Consider the following 26,961-nt stretch of genomic DNA (forward strand, 5'->3'; position numbering starts at 1 on the left):
TGAGCTGATTAAGTAGGCTATAGAGAGTGAGGTACTGCAGGAGTATCTCCATTCCTTGAGGTGCTCCCAGTGGTGTCTATGAAAAGCTCTGGAAACCAGAGTGTATATCAGGGACTCCTAGCATTTTTTTCTCACACTTTACCCAAAGAACTTTTACAGACAGATGCACAGAAGCTATCTCATAAAAGTAATCTTTCTCTTTCTTAAGCCAATGAGATAAATTACCCTTTTTATTGTACATCATGTGCCAGACACAGTAAACGGTCTATCTTTCCCTTCTCTGGATTCTTGACAAACTTTGTTGTATTAGGGTACACTAAGTTCTGTAACAAACAATGCCCACATCTCAATGATTTAACATAACAAGAGTTTATTTTTGGCTCATATCATAATCCAATACAGGTTAGAGGTGGGGAGGAGAAAAGAGAGGCCCTTGCACTCAATGGTTCTGCTGGTCCCTCTGACAGATGATGGAAGAGAACATAGAGGCTTTCAAGGGAAAGGTTCATGGGTCAGGCTTGGAGGTGGTGTTCATTACTTCTGCCCATATCTCACTGGCAGGACACAATAATATAGCTTCAAGGGAGGTCAGGAAATGTAGTCCTTTTGTGTGTCCAGGAAGAAAAGGAAATGTTTTGCTGAAAATGAGTAAGCCTCTACCACACTAGTATATTGTAAAGATTAAATAAATTTCTTGTAAAGAGTTTAGCTCAGCATCTCTGTGCACACAGTGAATGTTCAATAGTATCATGTAAACTCTTCTCAGTGAGATAGGTACTGGCATTAATCACCCTCATTTCAGAGATGAGCAGCAGACTCCAACAGGTTGCTCTTTCCCAAAACTGCATGGCTGAAATAAAATATAAGTAGGTCTGACAAGGCCCATTTTCTTAAAAACTATAATTTATTAGTTGGAGGCACTTGACAATTAGGTTATGTCCTTTTACAGACAGGCCATGCTCTCAAAGGTTCAGCTATGCTCACCTCTTCTGATTTCCTGGGAAGTCATGCTTGTACCCTTCCCATTTGTCATTCATAAATGAATTTCAGCCAATCATTGCTAAAGATGGGTTTGATTATTCCCACTTTATCGGTGCAAATTCTGTTCCTTAGACCACTGATCTCCAAAGTGGGGTGTGCCCATTCTAGAGCAGTGATTTTCCACCAGTGTACAGCAAGAATTTGAAAAACATGCAATACCTGACTATTTTTTTTTTTTTAATTTTTTTTTTGGTATATTTTATTGATTTTTCACAGAGAGGAAGGGAGAGGGACAGAGAGCTAGAAACATCGATGAGAGAGAAACATCGACCAGCCGCCCCCTGCACACCCCCCACCGGGGATGTGCCCGCAACCAATGTACATGCCCCTGACCGGAATCGAACCCGGGACCCCCCAGTCCGCAGGCCGATGCTCTATCCACTGAGCCAAACCGGCTTCGGCAATACCTGACTATTTAGTCAAGGGCACTGACCTCTTTCCTTTAGATTGTCAAATGAAAAAATGGCAACAACCAACAAACAATAGTCATATGGTGTGGATAAATCAAAATTATACCATTTTTTGTCAGATCGACAAAAAATATATTTTTTGGTCTGCCACAGAATTTTTAGTAATTACTTTATGTGTGCCATGAGATGAAAAAGGTTGACAATCGCTGCTCTGGAAGTATGTGAGACAATCCACTGATCTATGGTAAGAATTTTTGTAACTTAAATGTATGTTTGTAACTCATTAAAAAAAATAACCTCTATTAAAATGGATTAAACTTGGCATGCTCACACTGTCCCTATACTTGATGCTCACATATCATTTGAGTTATGAATGGAGAGTCTTTCACTTTCAGCATTTAGTGACATATGGCAGTTCAAAAAAAGATTTATAATTTTTTTTTTCAAAATCTAATTTTCACTAAACTAAATCTCACAAAAAGAGCAACTGGTTTAAAAAGATTGCTGGGGCGGGGGGGGGAGGGGGGGAAACACCTGTTAATTGAAGGACAAAAGAAAGAAAAAAGGCAGCACCTACCTACTTCTGAGATTAAATAAATGATGATCTAATCAAATCTGATACATTGACAAAAAAAATCCCTATTATGTAGCCCATTTGAAATATTAATTTATGTCCACTCTTAATAACAAATATAGAATCCTAAGTGCATATTTGACCCTGAGATGAAATAGCTTATTTCAACATTATTTCATTTCTTAAAATTTTTGACTTTATCTACATTTCATAATGGGCATCATATACTAGTAATCTACGTATTTTGAGGGTGTGTGCTCAAAATAAGTGTACTTAATTTGAGATATAGTAGTCCCCCCTTATCCACAGGGGATATATTCCAAGACCCCCAATACATGGTTGAAACTGCAAGTAGTACCAAATCCTATATATATGTTTTTTCCTATCTATTATAATAAAAGCATAATATGCTAATGAGACTGGACGTCCTTCTGGACGAAGCTGGGGCTGCGAGGGAAGCCGGTGCTGGCAACAGGGGAAGGAAGGCCTACTCTTGCAGGAATTTTGTGCATCGGGCCTCTAGGACATATATAAAGTTTAATTATAAATTAGGCACACTAAGAGATTAACAATAACTAATCATAAAATAATTATAACAATATACTGTTATAGTTATGTAATGGTCTCTCTCAAAATATCTTATTGTACTATACTCATTCTTCTTGTGAAATGTGAAATGATACAATGCCTACATGATGAGATGAAGTGAGGTAAATGACATGGGCATTATGATGTTAGGCTACTACAAGGATTATTTAAACACAAGAACTGTGATACTGTGACAGTAGATCTGATAACCAAGCAGGCTATTAACCAACTAAGGGGATGGGTATTGTATACAGCATGACATGCTGGACAAAGGAATGTTTTACATCCTGGGAGGAATGGAGCAGGAAGGAATAAGATTTTATCACAATACTCAGAACGGCATGCAATTTAAAACTTATGAATTATTTTTTTCTGAAATTTTCCATTTAATATTTTCAGACCATGGTTGATGGCAGGTAACTGAAACCTTAAAAAGTGAAACACAAATAAGGGGGACTACTGTACTGACTTAGACAAAGCCTTTCCACCGTTCTCCAGTTAAGAGTTCTGGGCTATGAACACAGTGACTAGTACCTGATGATCATGCAATGAGAGTTAGTTGCTATTATTATTAGGTCCAAAAGCCCAAGGAGGTTCAGGTCGTTCTGATGTAGAGAGACTTCATTTATATAATAACCACCATTTCACCTCAAGTAAACAACATAATCTGTAGTCTCTCTTGAGACAGTTTTTTTGCAACCATAACATTTGCTGCAATTATAATGCTGGATCTAACAGGCAGTCACATTGACTTGAGAAATTCCAGAAAGCCTGTCTTCTAGCCCCCCTTTCATTGCAACTTGAGAAAACTCAAAAGACCTCTTTTAACTCCTTCTCTACCCACAACAGCCCCTACCTCATTCCCACCTGAAGCCCCTCTATTAGCATTTATCCCTGTGAAGGGGACTACCTTAACCACCCCACCTCTGCCCCCAATTCACCTTCTCTCCCCTGTGCTCCAAAGCACCTAGTATAAAACTCAAAAACAGCACTTTGAATGTACTTACTTGTTTATGTGTCTGCCTGCCTGCTGAATAATATGTTCTGGTAGGGATAAAGGCTGTCTTATTCATAGGCTTTGGAATTAGTGCCAACAATATGTTCTTAGGCATATAACTATACCTCTCTCAATCTAGGGTCTCATCTATAAAGTGGGAAAATACCTCATAGGGTTTCTGTGAACCTTAAATGGGATAATGTATTTTTTTAAGTATTTGGTTCACTGCTATGGTGCCCCAATCCTAAAATCTACACTCTTTAATTTGAGCCAGTTCTCAGGGATGACAGAGCAAAATGCTACTCACAAAAATGTCTTCCCAGAGTCCCTGGCTATGCTAGATGTAAGTTTGGAGTTTGAAGAATAAAAATCAATTTCCCAAAAGAACTTGGTTTTTAAAAAGTATGTATATATATATATGGCTCATTTTAGGTGTTCAACACAATACCTGTTTTCTTCATCCCTCCCACCCAACAAAATAATAAGTACCTTTTTAGTGTACATTAAGTGAAAGAATGATGAACCAATTGATTTATTTGACTTGAGCTCTTATAGTTTTTTTTTTTTTTTTGTAAATAATAATGTTTCAAGTGTTTACTATGTCTCAGGTACTGTGGTATATGCTTTATATATGTTTAATCTGCACAACAACCATATGAAGTAGGTACTATCTTAATCCCCATTTCATACGTGAGAAAACTGAAGCCTAGTTATTTATCCACAGATGAGTGGAAGAGCCAAGATTAGAATCTGACTCTCAGGCCCATATTCTAACTGCTATGTTTAGTGTAGAGGAATACTTACGGTTTAAATACCCAAGTTTCAACTGTGCTCAGGGCTAGAACAAAGCTGTGTGTATTTGGATTTAAAGCAAACACTGCCAAGGCCTTTCGCAAACACTTCATGGAGACCATCCTGTTCCCTCTCCCATAAGACTGTGCCCTCTGAAAAGCAATGTGCATAGCAGTGCCAGGAATCAGATCCTTTGAAGTACACAGCCCATGAAATCAACCTGCCTGGGCTTTGGCCATCAGCCAGCTCTGAGTCAGCTGGTAGGCAAAAGGGACAGAGGCTCAGATGTAATCAGTTCCTGAACAGGCTCAACTACACCACCTCCACCTTCCTCAGCCTTATTTATCCTTCCAACCTGATTTCACAAAAAAACTTGTTTGCAAAGGAAGACACTACCTATCAGAAATGGCCCAGTAACTCCCCCTTAAAACCCTTCCAACTAACTTCCTCCTCCCCCCAGGGACAGCCACACTTACTAGTACTATGCAAAAACCAAGAATGATTAACAATAATAATGCTTGGAAGCTTTGGTAGCGTATTCGAACTAAGTACAGACTTTGGAGTCAAATCAGCCAGAGTTCAAAGTCTTAGTTTTATCATATTGTTGGACAAATTTTCCAATCTCTTTTTAAAAAAATATATTTTTATAGATTTCAGAGAGGAAGGGAGAGGGATAGAAACATCAATGATAGAAAAAAACATTGATTGGCTGCCTCCTGCATGCCCCCTACTGGGGATCAAGCCCACAACCCAGGCAGGTGCCCATGACCGGAAATCGAACCTGGAACCCTTCAGTCCGCAGGCTGATGCTCTATTCACTGAGCCAAACCAGCTAGGGCTCCAATCTCTTAAGATTCCAAATTTCTTATTGATAAATTAGGGATGGCAATATTAACAGTATTTTACAGAGTTGTTATAAATATTAAGAAACTTCTGAAACTTTGCTTACAGGAAGAGATTAAATGTTATCTGTAACTGTGAAGCCTTGGGTAACAGAACAATGGAGACTCTCTCACTCTCACCTAGAAAGCTTTTGTGTAAAATTAAAAAGCCCCTGGCATAGAGTAAGTGCTCAAACATTAATTTATTTGATCAAAACTCCATTTCCCAGTTTAATAATAATAGTAAACAACTCAAGTTTCTTCCGTCACAAGCGTGATGAGATTCAGTCTTGTTGTCATGTATAAAAGGGACACTATTGGAGATTAGGTAAGCATCTGGACTATATTAGGTTCTGAGGATTTTATATCAGGTAAGAGCCACATGTACTTTAAAAACCTTAGAATTTACACAGCATTTACTTTAACCAGTCTAACCCTCAATTTATGGGGTAGTTCTCATATCATATCTGGAATTATTTACAGTTGTCCCTTGAACATGGGTCCACTCTATATTGGATTTTTTTTTCAATTGACCTGTTCAAGAGTCAAGTCTTTGGTTAGGAATCCCTGTGTGTAGAGAGCTGTCTTTAGTTATACTAGAATTTTCTACTGCCAGGAGGTCGGCACCTCTAACCCTGGTTTGTTCAAGGATCAACTCTATTTGTTTCACATGCCATTATGAGACAAGGAACATTTTTCATCTTCTTTCTATACGGATAAAATTTCACTGATGAGGACACAAGCCTAACTGTTTTAAGTGGGTTTCTGAACAGAGAGAGGTAATAATAGAAAGCCAGAGATAAGGTGACTCACGTAAGGTAAGCTTTGGGACAAATCTTAATTTCTTCATCTTTAAAATCACATAATCCTTACTTCAAAAACCTTGAAAAGATAAAGATGCTGATCCATTGGTTGTAGCAGATATTAATAAACCTAAAAGCAAGTTGAATACAATCTTTGATCATTAAAAGAAAACTGAACATGACTATTAGTTAATGCTCAGGAAGCATGATATGATTCTCCCTAATATGTAAAGGACCAAGAAAGGATGGTAACACTATAAATTTATGGAACTATGCTTGTAGGCTGCCTGGATACCCAGAAATGTTTCCTGGGTTGAGTTCTTAACCTGGGGCACATGAAGGGATTGTAGAGGGGCTGAAAGCATTCCAAATACCTGTACAGATGTAAAGTGGTTAAGGTGAGAGGGACGTGGTTGTTCCTTTTTGTGTGCATGGAGGAGGTGACATCCTAAATAGGTCCATAGCTTTTCTAATATTCTAAGAGGTTAATGGACCCTAAGAACCACTACGTTAGGGTATGAGAAAAATCCCTATTGATTCAACAAATATCTGTCAAACCCCACATAGAGCACCATGCCATCTGTGCCCTCATAGTAGAGAATAACATGAAAAACAAATATTCTGAAAAATTTCAATAATTTATGGTATGAAACAGTTTTTCTCCTTCTTGTTATCAAAACAAGCAGGCTCTGTGATTTCTTATCTGCTTATCTCAATCACCTGAAAAAGACAGGTATTTATAAAGTGCCTAACAGTAAGCTATCAACCATTAGTTCATTTTCCTTCACTTATCAGTTTAAAACATACATCTTCTCCCTTTTTAGTGCTACTTTTTTGTTATTGTTAATCCTCAGCCAAGGATATTTTTCCTTTGATTTTTAGACCAAGAGTGAAAGGGAGGGAGGGAGAGAAATATCCATGTGAGAGAGACTCATCGATTGGTTGTCTCCCGCACATGCCCCTGACTGGGGCAAGCACTCTAGCCTGAAACCCAAGTACATGCCCTTGACTGGGAACCCAACCCATGACCCTTCGATGCATGGTTGACGCTCTAATCACCGAGCACACCGGCCAGGGCCTTTGTGCTACTTTTAATATTCATTGAAAGAAAATCTTGACTTAGGACTAACTATATTATCCAAGATGGGAATAGGAGGCACAGTGTGATTTCCCTGTATCTGTATATCTGTAAAGGATGGCAACACTATAAAAGCCCTTAAGTAATGTAGGTCAAATACCTTACATTAAAAGCTCTGGCCCATAGAAGGTACTAAATAAATAGTGGCTAATAAAAATAAACTAAAATATTCAAAATCAGAACAGGTGCAGACCCAGTGGAAGTGAGAATAGAAGCAACACTGGTAAGTTTTAACAGGTTTCACAGTTGTAACATATGAGAACTACAGGGAACATTAGAGTATATACAGTCATTCTATAAATGACAAGGCTGAGGATAAGGGAGCTATATCACTGGTGTCCAGTTCAGATCAGCCTTAACTTTGCAACTTTTGACAGCAACTTACATGAAATTAAAAAAAAATTTATTGAGACATGGATTTGTTGTTCTACTTATTTATGCATTCACTGGTTGCTTCTTGTATGTGCCCTGACCAGGGATCGAACCCACAACCTTGGGTTTGATAATCTAACCAACTGAACTACCCAGCCAGGGCAATTTACATGAAATTTTATGAGATCATAATGCTTGCTAGCATTTGGTTTTGTCATCTACATATGTGTTGCCTCAGTTAAAACTGGAGGACAGAGCAGGTACTCCCTCCTGGGAGCACGCCCTTGCCTTTCCCTTCCCACTCTCCTTTCCCCACAGGCATGCATCTCCTAAACTCTATGGGGAGCAATGAGCAGCAGCAGCTCATCCTGGGCTAACCCCCTGACCCTGTCCCCAAGGCCCCTTTTCTCTGACTCTCCAGTGAGCTGACAGTGGCCTCGCCTTGGCTTACTTCTTTCCCATAACGTTTCTAGAGAGCCAAAGCAGCGCTGCCTAGTCTGTCTGTTGCTTCTTCTATCCTAAGCCCTCCCTTGTTTCACTTCCCCAACTTTAATAAACATATTCTAAAAAAAAATAAAATAAAAATCGGTAGACAGAAACTCAGGACACACACACACACACACACACACGGTTTTACTTGTAATTGGAGGACACTGAATTGGACTTTGGAATATAATTAATCTAACCTTATATTTATTATAAATAATGAAATTGAGTCCCAGAAAGGGGAAGTGACTTTTCAAGACAAGCTACTGGCCAAGTCAGTACTGGAATCCCAGTTCTGTATCTCAGAGAAAGTCAGATCAAACTTTACACGAAGGCCAGCCCTCTTCAGGGCTTATTTCCTTTCTTTGGTGCCCCCTGTCTTTGAGAACCAAGAGCCCTTAATACTACTTAAAACACACTTCCCACATATATCATTGCATGCACATTGTTCAGAACACACTGTCAAACCCTAATCTCCAACTCCATCCACTGACCCCATCCGCTTTCTAACCTAACACACTTACACTACATACACCTTTTGTGAATCTTTTCTATAGCTTGATCTATAAACTAAGGTGCAGATGACTAACAATGGTATAATGATTTAGCCCCTCCCCTTTTTTTTTAATCCTCACCCAAGGATATTTTTCCCTGCTTTTTCTAGAGAGAGTGGATGAGAGAGGGAAAGACAGAGAGAAACATCAATGTGAGAGAAACACATCAATTGGTTGCCTCCTGCTACCAGGGCCTGGGCAGGGGAGGAGTCTGCAACCAAGGTATGTGCCTTTGACTGAAATCGAACCTGGACCCTTTGGTCCACAGGCTGATGCTCTATCCACTGAGCCAAACCGGCCAGGGCAATTTAGCCCCTCTTTGGATATCTGTATTTCTATAGAGGCTTATTAGAAAAGATGCTGTCCCAAATGCCTTTTTTGAATAAGAAAAAGTTGTACATGGAACATTCAAACATTACTCTTTGAAAAATAAATTTTTTTTTACTACAAAACAATTTATAAAAGGGGCAGCACAATAAATTTTGGGGGGTAATGGAACTGTTCTATATCTTGACTGTGGTAGTGATCATACAACTCTATACATTTGTTAAAATGCATAGAATTATACATCAAAAGAATAAGTCTTACTGTATTAAACATTTTAAATTAACAGAAAATTTTTAAAAGGGGAAAAAGTATTTTCAAAGCTCATTAATAACCCTTAGTTCTCCTGCCCAGAGGCAATAGTAGTGTTATAAAAAATGATATTATAATGGTGGAAATTTGGTCACAGAGGAGGCTGCCTTATTGGGGAGATATTTTTGGAAATGATGGTTGTTAGTTCTCTTAAGCCAGGAAATCTCCTACTCCACTACGATATATTATACTGCAGCTTTTTTGGCTTACAGATCTATTCCCCCGCTCCCGACCCCCACAACTGTTAACCTCCTAAGGGCATGCATGTCTATGCTTAGTTATCTTGGTGTCCCCAGAATCTGCCTAGTATATCTGACACCTAGTGGATACTCAATGAATATCTGCTGAAGAAACAAGTGTTTTAAGCACAGAAGGAAACGTGAAAATAAATATGGTATAGTTCCTGCTCTCAAAGGAATTTAACAACGTACTGGCTATGTACTTGCAATGTAGTTAATGGTATACAAACAAGGTAAATAAGAGGGCAGAGGTAGGGCAAGATTGAGTGTAGGCTGATGATGGAAACCTTCAACCTATCTTAATGTTCTGTTATGAACATTAGTGATATAATGTACAACAGGAGACCCTTTAAGATCCCTTCATAGAACTGGGGCTGATGATAAAAAAAAAAAAAACCTTACTGGGTGACAGAACAGACCAAATGGAGGTAGTCTATCTAAAAATGCTTTATCTAATTGCAGAGTATGTTTTTTTTTTTTTAAATAGAAACTGAGGATGGAACAGCCTTTGACAAACCTGCATCTTAAAAATTTTTACATAAAGAATCAGGTCCCAAAGGAAAACAGTAATTAATGTCACCAAGACAGTCATTCTGGAGTAATTTTGCAGGCTTCCTTTAGAAAATAAACTTAAGTGTTACAGTAATGGCTTTATGGTCATGACATGAAACAAAATGGCATGAAGCCCAGCTATCAATAAATATTTTATTCTCAATAGCATGGTCTTCTCTGCACTGGGAATCAAGGATTCCAATTCAGTTTCCTTCCAAAACTTGAAGGACTTCATCAAGCAATGTTCTATTTCCTTCATTGTCTGAAACAGACTACTTCATTAGAACAGAATCTGTCACAAAATAATCAGGTGATAAGGGGTGATGTCAGTTACTACTTAAAGGACTAAACAATCTGTTTTATAATTTAACAACTTGCAACTTGTTTATCCATTGAACAAGTTGCTGCATATCTACTGTGTAAGTGCCAGGCAGAAGAGTGTATTAACTACAGGCAAAGGTAACATCTGGCCACCAAAGGCAACTTACTGGTTTATGAGCCAATCATTTTGCAACTTTTGTGCTAACAGGGAGTTAGAAGGTAGAATCAAGTTGTCCTAGACATGGTAATCAGCTTTTGGGGAGCACTGTGAATTTTAGAGGTGGCTTTTAATTCTCTCATTGGCCCACAATTAGTCACTGGTTCTACCTTTTCCAGGTCAAGTACTAAATGATGCAGTATGTCCATAATTATTTTCAAAATATAAAACTGTGTCATGTAGCCTGCACAAGAACTACAAGTTAAAAATACTGAAAATTAAGATTGTTCTGTAAGGTCTAGAGCACATTGCCAGTGTTTATGCTTTTAGTACCAAATCACCTAGATGACTATTTTGAAAAGGAAGCAACTATAGGTGGACAATCCCTTATCCTAAACCCTTGGGACCAGGTGTGATGCAGAATTCAGAAATCCCTGGCATTTAGAATGGCAATAAGGTCCTTATACTGTATTATTACAGTTCCAGAGCAGGAGGAATAGGTTAACAGAGGCAGGAAAGTTAAATGAAGGCCAGTGTGTCCAACTTGCAGCCAGTTTGTAACTAACAAGCCTATCTTTCCAGCCAAAGAAACTTGAGAGCAAATGGTTAAAAACCTCCCTGAGAGAATGCAGAAAGGGGGGAAAGAAAAACAGGGGTTTTACTCCCTAAGCAGAGAAGCCAGCAGTCTCAAGGCTTGACAAGATAAAGTTGCCAGGTGCTTCTCATGAATTCTGGGAAGGCCACAACAAAGTAAAAAGGGACCTTGAGAATTAATCTTTATCAAAATACTCAGCAAAGGAATTTTGAAACCTATAGACAGGAGGGTAGATAACACCTCAGACCCCCAACCAACTCTTCAGATTAGCTGAGAGCCCATCTGCACTTCATAAATCAGATGTATAGGTTTGCTTGCTTTGCTTCTTTAATAAAGTTGCATGCTTGAATTGTTTTTAACAAATTGGCTTTTATAACACTAGTAGCCCATTTGCAGGAAGAATCCTGCAAGCGGCCACTGTGGCCGTGTGCACTGCAACCGCTGCCGCCTTTGCGGCCGCCACACCTGCACCTGCACCTGCGCGCCACTGCCGCCCACCCCGCTCCGCCCCTCCTGGGCTTTCCCTCTGGGCAGCCACCTTGGTTTCCACTTTTCCTCCCTCTTCCTTCTAAGTTGTCTTCAGTCTTCACTCCTCCCTCCCTCAGCCTATGCAAATTAACCACCATCTTTGTTGGGTAATTTGCATACTTGCCCTGATTGGCTGGTTGGCATGGCTTGGGCATAGCGAAGGTGTGGTCAATTTGCATATTACTATTTTATTAGGTAAGATAAAGGTCTCTTGTATAAATTCATTTATATGAGAAGATAGGATCGAGGTTGGGGACAGCCCTCTCCCAATGACTCGGCGCTGTCCGATAACACCTCTCTGGTGTCTGAGAGGTGCCTCTAACATACTGTATTATAAAATGCCCCCAGCAGGGTCTAAGTCAGCATACTGGTATCAAACAATACTTCTGCAGTGAAGTCAATGCTCAGCCTATAGATAGCTTTACATCAGCACAGATCAGGCCAAGCTGTACTCCCGAGCTGCACAATTTCCTCATCTGTAAAGCAAAGTTCTTTAAGTTGGTAGTTGACAAATATTGATGTGCTAATTTAGATATTGGTCTAGTGTGCCCCGTATGGATCAAAAGGGCTTGAAAATCACTATTCACTTTAGTATTTTTTTCAGTCCAATGTTTCTGTCTTAACTGCTTTATAGCCTTCTATACAAGCTATGTGGAAACAAACTCACTGATATCCATAAGGGGTGGAGAGGGAGAAGAGCTATAAAATCCTTTCAGCTGTAAATTACCAACACAAACCCCAGAAACGTTGAAATTTTTAGAGGGTAGAAAAGATGAAAAGATACCAAGTACACTGTGAAGGCAGAGCAAATTGCAGGATGAACTCCAGCTTAATTATTTTTAAAAACCTGCTTTAAGTAGTTATGGAACTTTTGTTTCACCATATGGTCTTTGTTTCATATGGCTGTTTTATTTCCTTGGGAAATGTGTGGGTAAAGAACACAACATATTTGAGGTCTTCGCCAAATGGGAGATAAACTTAAGTCTGGGACATTTACTTTCTCATTTTCCCTAAAAGATACTAGTAGCAGTTCTTATGTAGATCTTAAAAGTCAACAACCTGGGTTCTACTTTTTTGTTGATTTTAGAGGGAAAAACACTGATTTTGTTGTTCCACCTACCTATATATTCAGTGGTTATTTTTCTTTTTTTTTTTGTTTTGTTTTTTGTTGTCTTTTTTTTTTACAGAGAGGAAGAGAGAGGGATAGAGAGCTAGAAACATCGATGAGAGAGAAACATCGATCAGCTGCCTCTTGCACACCCCCCACTGGAGATGTGCCCGCAACCAAGGCACATGCCCTTGACCGGAATCGAACCTGGGACCTTTCAGTCCGCAGGCCGACGCTCTATCCACTGAGCCAAACCGGTTTCGGCCAGTGGTTATTTTTCTTTGTGCCCCAACAAGGGATCAAACCCACAACCTTAGTGTATTTGGAGGACGCTCTAACCAACTGAGCTACCCAGCCAGAGCATGGGTTCTAGTCTTAATTCCTCTACTTGTTAATGGGTGAACTTGAGCAGATTTGTGCCTTAATATAAAAATGGAGGTGACCCCAGCCAGTGAAGTGTGGCTGACTGATTTGAGTGCCAACCTATGAACCAAGAGGTCAGAGTTCGATTCCTGGTCAGGGCACATGCCCAGTTGCAGGCTTGGTCCCCAGTGTGGGGCCTGCAGGAGGCAAGCAATCAAGGATTCTCATCATTGATGTTTCTCTCTCCCTTCTGAAGTCAATAAAAATATTTTTTTAAAAACAGAGGTGCTTCTTACCCTAGGTATAGTTGAATGAAAACGGTAGCTAAAAATATCCTTGTAACAGTACCTATCTCATTTACTTATTGAACGTCTAAGAGGTTTCTTACTTTCCACAGCTGGAGGTAGGTTAATGCTGAAATGTTTAAACAGTGCCTAGGGAGGTACCAGAATTGAGACTGATTAGGTGAAGATAAACTTGTTGGGTGTGCCAGGCACTTTCCTGGGCTTTTGTAGTACCACCAGCTACAATGAAAACACATACACAACCTTACCTCATGGAGCTTACACACCAGTGGGACCACTTGCAGTCACTTTCCCTGCCTGTTCCTAATAAAACAAAAGGAGGTAAGTCCTAACAAGTGTCTGTCTCCACCATGAGAAATATGAGAATTTCCTTAAATCCACTTGGTGGTATAATTTGACTTTGGAATAGAGGCAAGGCATCACAAGTTTTTCAGTGAGCAGGTCTCTGAAGTTCTTATTCAACAGTGAAAAAGAGAGTTCCTGTCATTATAAAAATTTAAAACAGGGTTGTGCATCAGGGGGTCATAGAATTCAGGGGGTCCATGAACTTGGATGGGAAAAAATTACATCTCCATTTTTAATAACTTCAAATAAAATTTGAATACAGGTAAAGACCAGAGTAGTGTCCACAGAAATTGCTGACAACTTGAAAGTAACTTACGTTCAATGTTGAAATTTAGATTTCAGCCAGTGCTAGATCTTAATGTTAATAAAGCATACCACGAATTTCAATTTTTGATAATTATTTCAATACTAGAGACCTGGTGCATGAAAATTCATGCACTGGACGGGGGGGGGGGGGCGGGGTCCCCTCAGCCCGGCCTGCCCCCTTTCACAGTCTGGGAGCCCTCAGGGGCAGGAGGTGACCGGGCAATCAGGGGAAGATGACACCATCATACCTCCACTTCTGACACTGCCGGCAGCACAAGCCTTGGCCTGCCCTGGTTACCTGCACCTTGCGCTGGCCCTGGGCAGCTGAGGAGACTGGGGGACTCTGGAGGCAGGTGTGCATAGTGGCTGGAACCCCTGGGGGTGGGCCCAGCCATGCCCCATGCCTGCTGCCCCAATGGGGCTGAGGGGACTGGGTGCCGCCATCTGAGGGTATGGCAGTCAATTAGCATATCCCCTCCTTATTGGCTGTGGGTGCCGCCATCTTTGTGAGGGCGAGACAGTCAATGAATATATTCCTGATTTATTAAATTGGATTAGATAGGATTGGCTCCCTTTGTAACCCAACATACTGTACTTGAAAAATTTCTTTGAAAATGACACTGAAAGGTTGAGTCTAATGGTCTTAAGGATCATAGTCTCCATTGTATCCCCAGAGCCTTGTACTTGATAATTACTCCACACTTAAAGAATGAAATGGACTTACAACTGGTTAAAACGGCACTCTCCAAATACTGATACTTTGGATGTCTATAATAAAGTACTGTAGGGTTCATTATTCAAAAGTATTTTTTAATCAAATGCCTTGTAACTTGTTCATTTCCCTAAGAAAACTGATACATCTTTGTTAAGCAATACTTCGTCATGTGGTTGAATTTCAGTCTTCACTGAATATATATGTACAAAGAAACATTAGGTTGCTCCCTGGCCTCGGGAAGCAACCAATCAATGTGTCTCTCTCCCTCCCTCCCACTCTCTCTAAAAATCAATGGAAAAAAATACCCTTGGGTGAGGATTAACAACAAAAAATAGGTAACTGTCTTGAAATTTCAACAAAAATAAGATGTACTGAGCACAATGGAAAGAAGACTGAATTAGGAACACACAAGAGGGGGCTTACACTTAGAGGCCTGACTTTGGTATTATTTTACCTTGGTGTTTTCAAGTAAAATTAGGTGGAGAGGAATCACCTAGTGAGTTTATTATTAAATGGCTATATTCAGGGATATATTTATATTTGATTAAGTTTATGTTCATATACTTATTTTTAAAAATAAATGTTTTCAATCATCCAAACCTACAAAAAGAAAGAAAACCATAGGATAGAGGGCAGACTTTTCTGGTTAATCATTAACTATGGGCATTTAGATTTCAAATCTTGACTTTGGGATATTTACTGCATTTACCTTTAGTAGCACATGAAGCCAGAAGCTAAAATTATGCCAATTTTCTACAAATACAACAGGGGGTCAACTAAACAAGACTAGAAAACTATTCTTTTCCTGAATATTAACTCAAAGTAAAATGTTTAAAACGTGAAATACTAAAGTTTACAGAATGAGTGAAACTCCAAATGCTAAACCCTGTAAGGTATGCTCATTTGTGTCCACTTATAGAAATGTACAATTCAGAAAACATTTAACTCCATCTAAGGTGAGACCTGAAAAGGTATCTTTTGGTAAATGTTTTTCTCTTTCCCCCTTTAAGCTTACTTGTCTCAACTCTCTGATCAGGTTAGAATAATTTTTAATGTAACTGCTGGGTCTACATCATTTTGGGTTGCTGGCATTTCATTTTGGAAACAAGAAAATTGATTCTATTTTAGAAGACATACGGAAAAGCAGACAAATTTCATAGCTTGGAATATAAAAGCATTACTTTAGAACTATGTAAGACATGAAACAATTCTAACATTTTTCATAATTTAGAAGATCATTTCTTTTAGAGAACAAATTACAATGATCCTAAATTAAGATAGGGCCTGGTTTTCAAAATCAACTGTGGGCTTTTTCAAGCTACACAGGTATACAAGCAAAATCTGTTACTGTGTAATTTTTTTAAAAAAACTTTCAACTACCCTAGGCACTATAAAAATCTCTTCATAACACAAATCAGTAAGGAGAATTTTATATTCCTTACGTGGTAAGGGCTGGAAAGAATTGTTGTTGCTCTCTATTATAAGAAGAAATCGAACTACATTTTGGTAAGAGCTTAGTCATGCAAGTCTGAGTTATCAACAAATTGCTGAAAGAGTACATCTGAGGTAATCTCTATCCTGTCCTTGGGATCCTAACTGCTGTTGGGCTACTCCTTAAAAAATTTAAACACACACAGACACACACACAAATTTATCTGTTCCAAAGCCCTCTGCTAAATGCTTTATATAAATTATTCTGTTTAATTCTCTTCCACACCTTAGAGACTATTATCACTGAGGCAAAGAATGTTACTAATTTCTGTGATACTGTGCAAGACATTCAAGATAGATTTGAAACCGAAGCAGCTGGAATCCAGAGGTCACTGATAATATTCTCTAAAATTCTAAAGTCAGTCTTCCTTTACCATCTCCAAGAGGACCGACCTCCTTCCTTCAAAGAAGACATACCCTAAGTGTGTGAATCTTGGGGCTGCTTTAAACATTTCAAATGCTTGTTCTCTTATCTTTATTCTCTAGCAGATATACATGCAAGAATGCTACAGGATTTTGAATGTAAAGACTCCAAACATCGAAACCGGTTTGGCTCAGTGGATAGAGCGTCGGCCTGTGGACTGAAGGGTCCCGGGTTCGATTCCAGTCAGGGGCACGTACCTTGGTTGCGGGCACATCCCCAGTGGGAGGTGTGCAGGAGGCAGCTGATCGATGTTTCTCTCTCATCGATGTTTCTAACTCTCTATCCCTCTCAATTCCTCTTTAAAAAAATCAATAAATTAAAAAAAAAAAAAAAAGACTCCAAACAGTAACGGAGTAAAATTTGGAGCAAAAAAGATACTATACCCGGCCAGTGTGGCTCAGTGGTTGAGTATGAACCAGGAAATCACAGTTGATTCCCGCTCAGGGCACATGCTCAGGTTACAGCTCCACCCCCAGTAGGTGTGCAGGAGGCAGCCGATCAATGATTCTCTCATCACTGATGTTTCTATTTATCTCCCTCTGAAATCTTATTAATCGTTACCTGAGGGTATTTTCCCATTGATTTTTAGTTAGTGGAAGGGAGGGGGAGAGACAAAGAAACATCGATGTGAGAGACACATCAATTAGTTGCCTCCCATACACACCCTGACAGGGGTCAGGGATTGAGCCTGCAACCAAGGTATGTGCTCTTGACTGGAATCAACTCAAGATCCTTCACCCATGCTCTATCCACTGAGCAAAACTGGCTAGGGCAATAAAAATCTATTTTTTTAAAAGATACTATATTACATATGCTGTACTCAAATATCAATAATACTAAGATTAAGTTAACAATTTTTAAAAATTAGGGTTTAGGGACTTACTAAAAATTTTCAGAAAATTCTAGTATCTGGCTGCCTCTGTCTAGAGACTTAGTTTCTTTTAAATATCTGAATAGCTTTACCATAATTTTTTTTATTGCATTAAAACCCTACAGAATTAGGCAGGGATGGGTGGGAAATAACTGTATTTTTCAAGTTCTATAGGTGATCCTGACACTTAACCCTGTTGAAAAAAAAAACAAATATCCTTGCTCTAGCAGCAACTGACACAATACTACTTAATGACCTACCTATAATTATAATAAAAATCAATGTACTAACCCTATTTTATTTTTATCCCCCCTATATCCTCCTCCCTAATTCTCTTTTGAGAGATGGAAAAAGAGGTTTCTGTATCTACTTAAGGCTGTCCTAATTCCACTTTTCAGTTTTCCTAACTCAGTGTTTTCTTTGGGACACTGAGGTTATTGTTTTAGAAGTTGACATCACTAACTCCTCAAATATTACTTTTGTAATTAAAATTCCTAAAAAAATAATATAGATCCCCATCCCCACCCCAAAAAAGTTAAGGGTTAACTCATGGAATCTTACTGTAGCTATTAGCTATATTCATTTCTTCATGGTTAGATGTCCATTGGATATAAGGCTAGAAAAACTTCAAACTACCCAAACACATGGCAAATTACAGAAATCAGTGCATTACATAGGTCTCACTCTCACACACTTCTAAGAAATCTGTTGGTGTTTCTTCCCCCCACAAATTTGTCTTCCATAGTAACTCAAATTGAGGAGGTTATTGCTTAAAGAAATATAAAATGAGCAAGTTAAAATAATTTTGTATAAGACACAAAAACACTTTGTATAACAAACCCCTAAAAATAATTTAGGTTTGAAACTAAGCCTAAATGTAAGCCTGTCTAGTCTATTTTATATCTATTAAGCTTGAAACACTTCTATAGTTATAATGAAGGTCAGAAATAAAATAGTAAGCACTTTGTTCCTTTTCCTATACTTACCACCGTTACCTTCAAAGGTATTTTTGAATAACAGAATTATTTGCATGAGCCCTTCCCATTGTTATATTCATGGATAAATGAGACCAATACATATTATCTTTGTTTAAAAAAAGCCATTCATCTTGTGACTTGTTCCCGGAAACGTGACATATAAGATCATTTTTCATAAAACTGCTTCCATTTAAGAGACTATTTCTACCATGCTTTTATCTTAATAATTGTGCCTAGCCTTTCTTTGACAAGAGAATTTATCAGCTACCGTTTTATTAACTTCTAGTAGGTGAAGTGCATACCTTACTGACTCAAAATAACTAGTGACTTTTGTTTTCAGAACGAGGTGCAAAACGGAGGAAGTCAAACAGCATAAAGTATATCAGCATTTTTAACCCTTCAGACACCCTCAGGAGGAAAAGAAATCTCCCATCTTTCCACAGTGTAGACAGACTCTGAAAAACAAACACACAGCATTGGTTTAGTAACACAGTTGACACACAGATCATTTGAGACACTAGACAAAATCCCTTAAAAGACCGGTGATTTTGATTTCAGTTACTTAGTTTAAAAAATTAGTTGTTAAGTAGTTGTAATTAGCGAGTACCACACATTTAAGTAAGTTGGTGAGCCGTGCTAAGGAACATCCCATCTCTCTGCAGGATTTTAGCGAATACTCTCTGGGTTTACCCAAGAACCTGTGCTACTTGGCAATCGATCGCCAGCCGTCAATAATATCCCCATCCAACCTCTCCCCGCTTTTGCTGGCAGGTATGAAGATGCCATTTTAACCCGGGCGTGTTTATCCTTTAGGCCGCTCCTTATCCTTCCTTAACTGCGGTCCCAAAGCACCGTCCGACCCTTTGCAGCTTGTCTACCTTCCAACATCGATTTCCTTAGACCCTTTTGCAAATCCCTCTGCATGAAAAACCAACGAGGGTCCGAAACCTTTGGAAGGAGTAAGGAAGGATGGAAAATAAGAAATTAAAACATACATTTGGAGGGGACAGACCAACTCTGTGGGTGGAATCTTCTCCCACCACAGGCGAGAAGGTGTCCGCCCGGGGTCCCCGCATCCCAACAAAGATATCGACCACCCCGACGGTCCTGTTAGAGGGTCTAAAGGATGCTCCGAGCCCAGACGTGAACTGACTCCCTCAGTACCTTACTTAGAAAATGGAGCAAGAGGCGTAGGGGGCCTAGGCAACCCCCCGCAGAACCGTGAGGACGAGGCCCATTCGACCTCTGGAAGCCGCCTCCAGCCAGGCCCGCCCTACATCTGTCTCCAGATGAAACCTCCACCTCCCGGTTCCCAGGCTCCGGCCCCCGATCTCCTACGGGCTTGTCCTCCACCTCACCGTCCCCAATGCTCCACCACTCGCCTCCCGCGCTGCCTAAAGCCTCAGCCGGCTCCGCAGAATCGCCTGGCTCCCCCAATATGGCGGCCGAGCTTCCTTCGCTGCCAGAGTTCGCTCTGGGTGCGTCCGACCTCGGCGCATTCTGGGCATTGTAGTTCCGACAGCAGCCTCAAGGTCCCGGCCAGGCTTGAAGAAGACTACAGTACCCAGAAGGCAGCGCTCCTGAGCATGGCTATTGGGGCCTTTTGGACAGAGGGATGATGTCATTGCAAAAACCCCACTGCATTCATTGTGCTACGATCTATCCACCCCCCTGCTGCTGCTGGGCTTGTGATTGCCGCTCGCTCCAGCTGAGCTAAGAGTAGCAGCGGCATCAGGGCAGGGACTGACTCCAGCCCTTGGACTTAAGACTTCGCACCACCTTACGTTGCGTGCGTGACTCATTCGCATATCATTTCTGTTTATGCCTGGGGTGGGGAGAAATATCCCAAACCAGGTGAGTTGAAGTGATTTATTCAAATGGTTCTACCAAGTTATTCCTCCCGCTGAATTCTCAAGGCTTTTCTTTTGGGAAGATGGGGGTTAGGGGCAAGGATTGGGGAGGTGCTCGCAAGCGCTGCTGAGCGAAAAGCTCTGTGCCATTTGGGTCACTGTACAGAACAACTCCGGCAACCTTCCCCCGCGGGAGGACCGATTCCTGCCAATTCTCTAGTCGCAACTCCCCTCAACCTTTCCGAAGCTGAGAGAGGGGGCTGGGCTGGGGAGGATGTTGGGAAGTGCTCTTGGAGAACCAGAAGAAGGCTGAGGCGGGGGACTGCTGCAGCCCTGTCACCAACGGCCCGCGTGCTGAGGTTTGAGTAGGAAGGGGTGATGCGTGGGGAGAAATGGAGACAGTGATTTAATGTGCTCGCACTACTTTAGAACATTTCTGTGTCGCTTTGGGCGAGCACACACTCTTCGCTTTTAAGCCGAGCGTGCTTCTTCTCAGTAGGCTAAGTTTTGTGGGGCTCTATTTTACATGCGTGTCTATGTCGCTTGCCTCGCCTTTTCTGCGGATTTGAGGTGACAGTGTCCTTTAATGGTGCACTCCGTGCCAGTCAGAAGTGTTTCACGTGTCCGGGGAAGCTCCTCTTGGGCTGCTGGGAGCAGCCGTTTCGTCCAGCGTTCTTTTCCCGACTGCAGGATTTCAGGATTGTTTGGAAGTGGAGCTGACAGATTTGTGCTTGTGTGAGTGTTTTAAATTACATTGCAATAGGCTCCTCGCCACTGGCAGTGGTACCGTAATGAGCTGCTGTTTCCTGAGGCACCGGCACCAGGCTCGAATAACGGTTTGGAGAAGGGATCATTAAGGAAACCTGGGTTCATTTTAACGCGTTAGGGGAGGGGAAAGTTAGAAGCACTGTTAACCTTCATTTGCCATTACTGAAAGGTACCCACCAAAGAGTGATCCTGGCCAAGGAAAAACCAAGGAGTATAGTAGTGTTTTTTGTTTTGTTTTGTTTTGTTTTTCTTCTTAAAGGAACTAACACATTTAACAGGACAGAAAGCATTCTGACTTGTCTGATGTTGGCTCTCTTCTTGTAAGTAATTAGGATGATTAGTGCAATAAATATGTTACTTTGACATAAACAACCGGCTGACTCAAGAACAGATGGGGCCAGTCTTAGCTGAGAGATCTACAGCGTTGGAAATGAATAGACCCGGGGTCAACCACACCCCCCTCTTAGAATGTCAAAAGAAGGAGAAATGCCAGGCACTTTATGCTTAACTCTAAAATGCCAAACCTTTTCATAGTCAAGTCAGGCATTGGGGGAAAGTCTTTACTGGTTATCTTCTGCTGCTGAATTGATTTTGTTCATTTTTAATTCTGATCCTTAGATCTCCAAAGTTACATCTGGGTGATGCTTCATTTAATGCTGCTTGTTACTGAATGCAAAGGACAATCCATTGTATGGGCTTTGTAGTAGAGTGATTTATTGGAATGCAGTGACCAGCTTTTGGATTTGGGAGAAGATGGACTGCCTGGCTTTGCCTCTCTCTCTGTGTCTCTCTGTTGCTTACTGTCTGCTTTTTGGGGCACCTTACTTGTTTCTCCTGTACCTTCCTTTCTCGACCCTTCTACATCTCTTGAAGTTCTTTCCGTTTCTTTTCCCATTTCTCCATTTGCGATTCTCACTTTTCCTCTGTGTTTCAGAATCTCCCTCTTATCACCGGTATATCACATCTATTTCTTTAAGTTTCTTTCCAGTCTCTGAATACCCTCCCTGCCCATTCTCTACCCTATCCAGAAACTCCAGGCTACGTGGAGGCAGTGTGAATATTTATTCCACAGAGTTCTCTTTGAGGAGTCTTTGTCCTTTCCCTGTCTTTCAGTTGGTGCTTGGCAGGATGAGCAACATCGAGCCTGACCCCTTGGCCTGGTTTGTGGCTTCTGTGGCAGCATGTGAACAATGAAATGTTGCAGTAGAGCTCATGCCAACTGTATTAAGAACTGCCAATGGGTTAGCAAGGTTTTAAAATGCTTTACCTGGAATGTTCTCATGATTCCAAGGAATAAATAGATTTCAAATGGCTTTTGCCTCATTTAATACTTTTCCCCCCCCTTATCCCTGCTCCAGTAAGTGGTGGGAAGTCTGCCTTTCCCCTCTCCCTTCTCTATTGATTGCTGAGGAGCATCATCCAGGGGGGACACCTTGAGCAAAGACGTCTTTTTTTTTTTAAAGAACCCTTTTATTTTATTTTAAAAATATATTTTATTGATTTTTTTACAGAGAAAGGGAGAGGGATAGAGAGTTAGAAACATCGATGAGAGAGAAACATCGATCAGCTGCCTCCTGCACACTCCCTACTGGGTATGTGCCCGCAACCAAGGTACATGCCCTTGATTGGAATTGAACCTGGGACCCTTCAGTCTGCAGGTCGACACTCTATCCACTGAGCCAAACTGGTTAGGGCATAAAGACATCTTTCTCTCCTGTGGTTTTTAATTTGTGGAGAAAGAAGTTTGTTATTTTATTTCCTCCTCTTAAGAAGAAGAGTGTGGTGGTAGTTATATTTGTTTGTTTAACATGAGTGCTTCTCTAGGCATGGAAAGTCTAATGTCTAACCTATCTAGAAGCAACTAGTACGACAGGCAGATTCAGAAGCTGTCATCATAGACCTCTCTATACCATCTTCTCATTTCTAGTGTTCTTCTGCTAAGATGCTCCCTTTCCCAACCATGTTTTTTAGTGTTTTAGGGAGGAGAAATGCTATTTCTGTGCTCTTGAATAACTATGCAGTTCTTTCTATTTTAGTTTATCTTTACAAAGGGATAATGATCCTCGCCCCTTGGTTTACTTGGCCTGCTGCAATCTGGGCCCAGCCTATCATTCTGACAATAAATATTAATTGAGCAGCTACTGTGTTCTAAGGACCATGGATACGTCAGGGAAAAGAGAAGCTTCTCTTGCCCTCATAGAGTTTATATTCTAATAGGGAGACAATCATTGAACAAGTTATTGCAAATGTGATGAGTGTTACTGAAGGTGGAACAGGAGTGCCTAACTGATGCTCTCCCCTTGTCCGGAGGAGTCAGGGAAAGTTTCCAGTAGAAAGTGACATTTCAGGAGACTTGAGTGCAAATACTTTAGGATGGTAATGGAAGGTTCAATTACATATGTAGCTGGTTCAATATAATATGTAGAAAGATATTAAAAACATCACTGTGGCTGTTAAGGGAAGAAGAGATTGGAGAGAATTGGTCAAACTGAATGTGTGACCAAGTAGTAAGTCATTTTTGTTGTCTACGTAAATAATGATGGTGGCTTGGATCCAGGGTAGTGACTGAGGCTTGGAGAGAAGGGATGAGATTAGAGAGACACAAAGTTTGAAGATTATAATTGATAAGATTATTAATTGATTGGATGTGAGGATAGAGAGAAGAGAGTCAAGGTAACTTGAGTTTTTTCTTGAGCCACCAAGGATGTCATTTACAGAGAATGAGAACACTGGATGGGGACCAGATTTTTGTTTGCTTTTTTCAAGAAGGAGTGACTTTTGGACATGTTGAGTTTGAAGTTCCAGGAAGACACCTAAGATCTTTCTCTCACCCTGTCCACATGTATGATGTGGCATGGTGGAATAGAAGAGAGCTCTGGTGACCCCCAGGTACTACTTATTTATTAGCTGTATGATGTTGGACACGTCATATTCTTTTTCTGACCTTTATTTTTCTCATCTGTAAAAATATGTATCCCATGAATTTATACTGATCTCCAGCTATATGTGCACTGTGCTAGGAAGATAGCACTGATAAGATAGTGTTTACTTTGGAAGAGTTGAGGGAGAAAGACAAATAACCACATACAGAGAGGTATGTAGGCCTTGGTAGAAGAGCACAGCCCCAAGGAATGCTTTTATTCTTCTTTCCTGGGAGGAGTGTGGGTGGAAGGGGGAGATAGTGTCTACATTGGCTTGTGACATTTGACCTGAGATACGAGGTAAGAAAGAATTCTCTAGACTGTCCCCAGACACCTAATAGAGTACCTTGCATAAATTAGGGAGTCTGGATATTTGTTGATTGAGTGAACTAACCTAGGTCACTAAGGGCCTATTCAAAAGCAAGAAATATCAAAATATTGAAAGAGCAATTAGTAATGCAAATATCAAATGTGAAAAGTTTTTAACAAATCCATTAACATGTATTCCTGAGACCTGAAGCCTTTGAGATCTTTGGTGGATGAATTTGGGGAAATTCAGAAATATTTCAAATCTGGTTTCCTTTTGATCTTCACTTCCTTTATTCAAGTTAGTTTCTCAGAAATAATGTTAACTGTATATAGTTTGCTAAATCAATGGGTCTTAGACTTTTGAATTTTATAGACAAGTAGAATTTTTAAAAATAAGATAATATGGGGGGTGAGCGGTTAACAATAGTTATTTTTCTAATGTCCCCTTTGACTTTTATCTCAGAAAGGACATTTAATGCCAAACATTGTAGGAAGAGGCATAATTTTAAAATTAAGAATATATTTAGCTTTATAAAAATTTTTTTTTACATTTTCTTTATTTTCTCACTTTGTTGGAGAATGGTTTAAAGAAGACAAACAATAGCCCTAGCCGATTTGGCTCAGTGGATAGAGCGTCAGCCTGTGGACTGAAGGGTCCAAGGTTCGATTCCAGTCAAGGCCACATGCCTGGATTGCGGGTTGGGGGCCTGCAGGAGGAAGCTGATCAATGATTCTCTCTCATCATTGATGTTTCTATCTCTCTCTCCCTCTCCCTTCCTCTCTAAAATCAATAAAGAAATATATAAAAAAATTTTAAAGAAGACAAACAATAAAAACACAATATTATAATACTTTTTAAAACATCAATTTGTTGTTCCACTTATTTATGTATTTATTGGTTGATTTTTAAAATAAATGTGGAGTAGATTTATTTTTTATTTAAAATATATATATCTATATTTTATTTATTTCAGAGAGGAAGGAAGAGAGAGATAGAAACATCAATGATGAGAGAGAAGCATTGATCAGCTGCCTCGTGCACAACCCCCACTGGGGATTGAGCCCACAACTCAGGCATGTGCCCTGACCAGGAATCGAACCTGCAACTTTGGCATATGGGGACGATGCTTTAAGCAACTGAGCCAACTGGCAATGAGGGCAATATTATAATAATTTCTGGAACCACTGTCCTATATTCTTGGCTGTGATGAAAATGTGGCCCATCTCCAAATAAGAACATTTCCAAGTATGGAAGAATTTTATATGGACCGTAGCTAATTTATTTTCAGTTTCTTCTTCATAGGAATCCAGCCTTTAAAACTAGATAGGCCTCTGCAAGATTAGGCTAAGGCAGGGGTTCTTAACTTGTCCATGGAGGATTCTCAGGGAGAACATGAACCCCTGAGATCATATGTTAAAGTGTGTCTGTGTGAATTCACATGTGCATACACATGTTTTCTATCACTACATGTGTATCCTTGGGCAAGTTACTTAACTTCTTTGAACCTCTGTTTCTTCACAAGATTGTTGTGAGGGTTAAATGAGATAATGTGTATATATATTATATATTTTTTATAATAAAATATAAAGTATATATTTTAATATATTTTTATTGCTTTCAGGAAGGGAGAGGGAGAGAGTGATAGAAACATCAATGATGGGAGAGAATCATTGATCGGCCGCCTCCTGGATGCCCCCTACTGGTAATTGTGCCTGCAACCTGGGCATGTGCCCTTGATGGGAATTGAACCCGGGACCTTTCAGTCGGCAGTCTGATACTCTATCCACTGAGCCAAACCAGCTAGGGCAGATAATATATTTTAAATGTCTGGCACTATGCCTGGTGCTCATGGTAGCTGTTTTTAACATTAAATGCATTTATTGTTTTGAATATTTTATTTATTGGCTGAAGCTTGCTTAGTGCCCACAGTGACAAAACGAGTAAAAGATAACTTAGTGTAACTAGAAAACCTGATGCAACGGAAAGTATACAGCATCATTGATGTAGAATTCTTGCCAGAAATCTTTGACCTAAATCTAATCATGAAGAAATAATCAGCCAAATCCAGATTGCGGGACATACTGCAAAACAGCTGGCCTGCGATCTTTGAAAATGTCAATGTCATGAAAGACAAACAAAACGAAATAAAACAAAATGTGTGGGTGGCTGATCGAGACTAAAGGAGACTAAAGAGTTGTGACAACCAAATGCAACAGGTAATCCTTGGTTGGATCCTGGACTTAAAAAGCTATAAAGGACATTTTGGGAAATTGAATGGGAGCTGACAATTAGATAATCAGTTACAATGTTAGTTTTCTTGAATGTGGTCATGGTACCTTCTGTTTAGCCTGACATGTTATGGTCTTGGTGTCTAGATCAGTGGCCATTCCTGAATGTCCTCTTTAGGAATGTGTTACTGCAAAGCTAGAAGACATCAACGGCTGCTTCAGAAGGTAGTGATTTTTTTGGTCACTACAAGTATTTAATCAGCCTATGTGCTGGAATACCATTTGTTGGGGGGCATTGTAAGTGATCTTTGTATC

The 26,961-nt window shown here is 40.1% G+C and overlaps 1 protein-coding gene and 1 long non-coding RNA gene across 9 annotated transcripts in view; one reads left to right on the forward strand and one right to left on the reverse strand.

The window, feature by feature from the left end:
• Positions 1-353: 353 nt before the first annotated feature.
• LOC114234575 (uncharacterized) lies at positions 354-20,260 on the reverse strand. Of its 5 annotated transcripts, XR_008558040.1 has the most exons (5): positions 19,928-20,259; positions 18,872-19,024; positions 13,689-13,743; positions 6,097-6,216; positions 354-850 (listed from the first exon to the last, which is right to left on the reverse strand). It is a non-coding gene; the product is annotated as an uncharacterized LOC114234575 (long non-coding RNA). The 5 variants fall into 5 exon arrangements; XR_008558039.1 differs by lacking the exons at positions 6,097-6,216; positions 13,689-13,743 and adding an exon at positions 19,260-19,517 and having other exon boundaries at positions 19,928-20,260; XR_008558038.1 differs by lacking the exon at positions 13,689-13,743 and having other exon boundaries at positions 19,928-20,246.
• RAB30 (RAB30, member RAS oncogene family) overlaps positions 20,215-26,961 on the forward strand; it is a 74,248-nt gene continuing 67,501 nt past the window's right edge. Inside the window, exon 1 of one of the 4 annotated variants that reach the window (XM_028158359.2) lies at positions 20,215-20,423. The gene's annotated coding sequence lies outside the window, so the exon portion shown is untranslated. The other 3 variants (XM_008150024.3, XM_028158361.2, XM_054725861.1) reach the window with 3 other exon arrangements.

Source organism: Eptesicus fuscus, chromosome 13, assembly GCF_027574615.1.
Source record: "Eptesicus fuscus isolate TK198812 chromosome 13, DD_ASM_mEF_20220401, whole genome shotgun sequence".
Classification (NCBI taxonomy): Eukaryota; Metazoa; Chordata; class Mammalia; order Chiroptera; family Vespertilionidae; genus Eptesicus; species Eptesicus fuscus.